Genomic DNA, 5,986 nt, shown 5'->3' with positions numbered 1-5,986 from the left:
TCTCCTCTTCAGTTAACCATACTCATTTTCTATAGGGAACTGGGAGGGCCATGGCAGAGCCTTCATTTTGTGCTCAGTGACCCATTTTTGCGTTGATTTTGATGTTTGTTTTTGGACCATTGTCCTGTAGGAAGATCCAAACATGGCCCATTTTGAGATTTCTAGCAGAGTCAGTCAGGTTTTGATTATTTATCTGTTGTTATTTGATAGAATCCATGATGCCATGTATCTGAACAAGATGTCCAGGACCTCAGACAACATTAGTCCCACAACATTAAAGATCCAGCAGTATATTTAATTGTACACATGGGGTACCCGTTTGAAGTTCCAGTATATTTCCCGTACTTGTCAAACGTTTAGAAACATTGCTTTTTAAATGCTTTTTTAAATAAAGTCTCTTATGAAAGGCTTCATTTATTTGATCAAAAATCCAGTACAAACAGTAATATTCTGACATATTATTACAATTTAAAATAGCTGTGTGAATATATTGTAAAATGGAATTTATTCCTGTGATGAAAAAGCTGAATTTTCAGCATCATTACTCCAGTTTTCAGTGTCACATGAAATCATTCTAATATGCAGGTTTGCTGTTCCATAGGTGCTCAGTCATCAATAATGGTTCTTATTATAATCAATATTAAAACAGTTTTTGCTGCTTATTTCCCCTTTCCCCCCCAGGATTCTTTGATGGATAGAAAGTCCAAAAGAACAGTATTTATTTGAAATATATTCTTTTGTAACATTATACTGTCACTTTTGAACAGTTTAATGCATATTTGCTGCATAAAAGCAATCATAACACACACACACACACACACACACACACACACACATACTACCCTAAACACTGAATTGTACTATATAATGGTTTCTGCATAAATATTAAGCACAACTGTTTCAACATTGATAATAATACATGTTTCTTGTGCAGCAAATCAACATATTAGAATTATTTCTGAAGGATCATGTGAAGACTGGAGTAATGATGCTGACAATTCAACTTTTTATTACAGGAGTCAATTATATTTTAAAATATATTACAATACAATAGAAACAGTTACTTTAGATTGTAATACTATTTCACAATATTAGTGTTTTTACTGTATTTTGAGCACATAAATGCAGCCTTGGTGAGCAGAAGAGACTTCGTTTAAAACATTTAAAAATCATAATGTTTCCAAACTTTTGCCAAGTACTGTATATTTGTGTGTACATAGTGTTATGTGTCTGGTTGTGTGATTGAAGCTAACAATATAATAACCACCAGAAAACTTTCCTTAATTGAAGCAATGGAACACTCAGAATTACAACAGAACAGTGATACATACTTCAAATATTTATGAGGATGTTTACAATGATTGCCTTGATGAACATGGCTGAATCCAAGTAATTATCAGAGGCTGCTGTCAAGTCAGTTAATGCTGTCATGCACTAGCGCATCTCTAGTAGCCACAATTCACCTAAGGATTTAATTAAAATGCTTGATATGCAAACAGAGCCCAATCATTTCGTCAATAAGGCTTGGAGCAATTTTATTCTTCTGCTTTGTTTCTTGTTTATCATACCTGTTGCTGGCCCAAGAGATTTGACAGACAATGAAATGGTCCAAACTTTCTAAATATAACTGTTTGTTTCTATATGGGCGCCATTGATCAGCCCTTTATTTTAAACCACCAGTCCACTTTTCTAAGTAAATTGCCATTAATCCAGACAGCAAGGATTAGATTTAACCTTCAAGCCTGTCTTAAGAAATCACAGCACATAAAATAATAATAAAAAATATTTCATCAGCTTAAGAAAATGTTTAATCATTCACAGTATATACATTTATTAAATTCTGTTTTATATAGGAATGCTTAATATATCGGTACAAGATTGGTTATTTGCCATTATACTACGGGGCTGTTGAATGCTTGAATCGGACTGGCTGACAAACGTTCTAAGGTGTGCATGGAAACACACGCCTACAGTAGTTCCAGGCAGGTCTTGACCGCATTACATGTCCATATCACTTCGCCAAATGATTTCAGTTATTTAAAAAGTCCTTACAACCTTCAACAGCAGAAGAACCAAAACCCACAATGACACTGACGAAGCTAAAAACATATAGTGAATGATAGGATAAAAATGACAAATTATTTCCATGTTTTTGCCACATTTTATTATTTACAGAAAACACATACTCAATTTCTCCCACTCTCTCTCCCTTACAAACACACACACAGAAATGTGTTGTCGGCTCTGCTCTGCTCTGACGATTTTCTCAGTAAAATAGCTTAGCAACTTAAAAGCTGCATGAGATTACTCACTAGCGAGGTAATAACGGTGTTGTTCTTGAAGTAGATTAACTTACAGTTTCGCTATTAGTTGAGGCGCTGCTGCCGAACCAGACTCGGGTAATTCACTTAATCTCTCTCTCTCTCTCTCTCTCTCTTATTATCTCTAATAACATCATTAATAATAACTGCATTACTATCAACAGCTCAAGCTTCCGTTACTAACTCTCAAATGACGCTTTGGAATTGGCAACGGAGAGATGTGTAAGAAATTATACAACAGTATTTGTAACAGTTTTTAAAAAAAAACTCCATTGTTGTCGTCTTTTTTTATTTACACACTTGTGCCATCAAAATGTTGTATAAATGCAATATCAGACTCATAGCCATGTAATATGGTTGTATATCAGCACGCTGTGATTACCTTCGGCACTTGGCCTGCTGCCTCGTGCCTATGGCCAAATCACAGCCGTGCTGATATACAGCATTATCGCACTGCTACTCGAGTGATATTTCTCATTTAATCCTACTCACAAGAGCGTTATAAGGACAAATCTTGACGGATATCTTGAAATATATCATCTGAACAATGTCTTGAGGTGTGGCAACCACAGTGTAAGTGGAATAATTGACTCCGACACCTCGGGTGTGCATTATTTTCTAATAATTCAACGGCCTGTCGTCGATTATTCCTTACATATTAGACTAGATCAACAGGTCAGCATTTTTATACATATTGTCCAGTATTGGACAGCTGTGCACATTTATTTAAATTGTTATTAAAATTATTTATTTACCTTATTAAAAAAATGATACCTTTGCTGATATCTAATGCTCACTTAATCTTTTAAAACACTAATAATTTAACAATTTTAAATGTAATCTTTAGCAAATATAATAAATTAATATATATATTTTTTGCCATTTTACATTATAACGTCTTAATTCCTAAAATTCACTTGTAGCATATAAATGTTTGATTTTACTTTTTAGGGTTTCATTTATTTAGACTAAATGTTTCTTATTATTACATTTTACAATTAATTATAAATAAATGGCAAGTAACACATTGAATTTATGAATGTGAATAACAACTTTGAAGAATATTAAATCTTTACTGTGCAGAATTTTATTATCGGTGCATCATTATGGGAAAGCACTACATGTCCAAAAGTATGTGGACACGTGTTTTTGAGCATTTAACTTCAAAACCATGTTCCTTCCCAAATGCTTCCACTCTTCTGGAACTGCTTTCCAATTCATTGCTGTTCCGATTCATCCCAGAGGTGTTTCAGGTCTGGACTTTGTTCAGGCCAGTCAAGTTCTTCCACACCTGTCTCACTAAATTGTTTCTGTATAGCCCTCATTTTGGTACAAGGCTTTTATGATGCCGGAATGGAAAAGGGCCCTCCCAAAATTCAGCCTGTTTGTCTAAGGAGATTGTATGGCTGGATGCCTGATTTTATGCACCTGTTAATAATAGCTGAATCTGAAATGGCCAACTTTGTTAATTAACAGGTGGGGTGCCACATCATTTTGTTCATACGGTGTACATTCGTCCAATTCAGTAGAAGATATAGTATAGATATTCCAAAAAAAAAATACTTGAAGCATTAGTATTTAGTGAGCCATGTTGAATTTGGGGTGAAATAAATAAAACACTTGAATCTGGTGTAAAATAAACACTTTTGATGTCTTTTTCAGTCTTGCTGTTCTTCCTGCAGAGTGTCTGCAGAATCTTAAAATTATATTATAAAAATCCTGTTGTTTCATTCAAGGGGTTATTCAAACAATGACAATTATAGTACATGATAGCTGTTGAATTAATTCCAGTGCAGGCATTTAATATTTTAGTGCACTGATTTTTGAGTTTGAGCAATGGTGCAGCATTGCTTGAGCATTTTGAGTGTCATCTTTTATAATATTGCCACCAAACTCAAACACAAGTGTGCTGAGGCTTGACTGAAAAGGTCTTGATTTATTTCATATCTGGCAGAGAAAACCAATTCAGCCACCCTCGGATTTCTCAGGTTAGTTTAATTTAGTCGCAACTCAGTGGTGTATCATTTAAAGTGTATTTCTGAGTAGACCTCTTTGAAAGGATCTTGTTTCTTGGTGTCATGAAAGTATGTCATATATTTTGTGGTCTCCAATTAGGGCATTCATGTCAACCGCCCATTGAGATTTGATGCTTTATAGGTTATGACTCATCTTATTTAATCTCTGCACTGCATCTCCTCCATACTCATACAAACATTTAACACAACCTGGTGCCTTTTTTTATATTTATAGTGTTTTCTTTTTGTATGTGTCTTTTAAAAGAATGTTCTAGATTAAAATCTTCTATAAGCAGCATCTTCATACAGACTCGGTCCTCAGTTTTTAGTTACATATTGTCAATGTATATCATGCTAAAGTTACTGGGTTTACCGATTTTACATCAAGACAAAATATCAAAGGTTGGGTTATAATTTTACATTAGCTATGTTTACATGCTAAACAATCTGTAATCTGATTGGGTAAACTGGATTCAATTGAGATTGATCTAAATTAAACTTCAATCAGATTGAAAGGGATGGTGTACCTGAAACAGGTGGATCTGAAAATCAAAATACCTTGCACACACATGCAGTGCCGTGATGCATAATGTATGTGTATATACTGTATGTTTTGCCTCATACGAACTTGTATATTTGCGTCTTGTGTCTTACTTAAAAAAAACAAAAACAAACAAAACAAACAAAAAAACACTCTCATCAAGGCAAAAGTGCCAAACATGCTCTCTGTAGCTTTGCTGACATTATCATGGTGGCTTTCTGCTGTTCTAAACTTGGCGACTGGGCACTACGAATGTGCTTTGAATAATGCACGTGTGAATGAATATGTAATTCAGATTGCAGTGTTTAGGGTTCATATAAACAGAACTTTCAGAATTTGAAATCAGATTAGATTCATTCTGACTGACTTAATAGTGCATGTAAACATACTTAAAATAATGGTTACACTTTCAGAACAATGCAACAGTTTTTGAATTTTAAATGTTTAGTTCCTCTTCAGGAACTCGAGCTGCGTCGGAAAACGCTAGGGGAACGCCTTCTGTGACCACGCTCTGAATAACATGTGAAATCAGTCCAATAGCTGAGCGGGACGTCACGGGCGGGTGACGTCATGACCAGGAAGCTATAAAAGCATGTGCGGCGGAGCCAGCGTCAGCTTTCTGTCATTCAGCGAAGCGCTCTGTGTGTGTCAGTCGTATTTATTGTCTCGTGGGTTTCGCGTATGGATCTGCTTCCTAATCACCAGATCCGGTGCCCGCTCTCGGGGTTTTGGAAGCCCGCGGTGCGGTCCTTCCCACCGGGGAGAGGCCGCGACGCTCCGCCTGTCACTGGTTCCCTTAGGAGGTCACCTGGCAGTGTGGGAGCCCCTGCCAAGTGTGCTTCATTGGGTCCTGCCCTGAGCAGGCTGTGGTCTAGTCTTCCTAGCAGACGACGTGGGTCTGAGGGCCGTCGTTTTCAAAAGGAAACTTCAGCTATGAGAGTCCTGATGCTGCGGCTCAGGACCTCAGAGGGCAGGCCCCTCTGGGGACGAGAGGTTCACACCGCATTACACGGTGCCCGTCTCTCCTCAGTGCCCTCAGGAGGTCGGTCTGCCAACCCTGCCGTGTTCCAGGGCGCAGCGGTCTCCGGCGAGCGCTTCTCTCAGTTACC

This window comes from Sinocyclocheilus anshuiensis, unplaced genomic scaffold, assembly GCF_001515605.1.
Source record: "Sinocyclocheilus anshuiensis isolate Anshui unplaced genomic scaffold, SAMN03320099.WGS_v1.1 scaffold466, whole genome shotgun sequence".
NCBI lineage: Eukaryota > Metazoa > Chordata > Actinopteri > Cypriniformes > Cyprinidae > Sinocyclocheilus > Sinocyclocheilus anshuiensis.
This window is presented reverse-complemented; position numbering follows the sequence as displayed.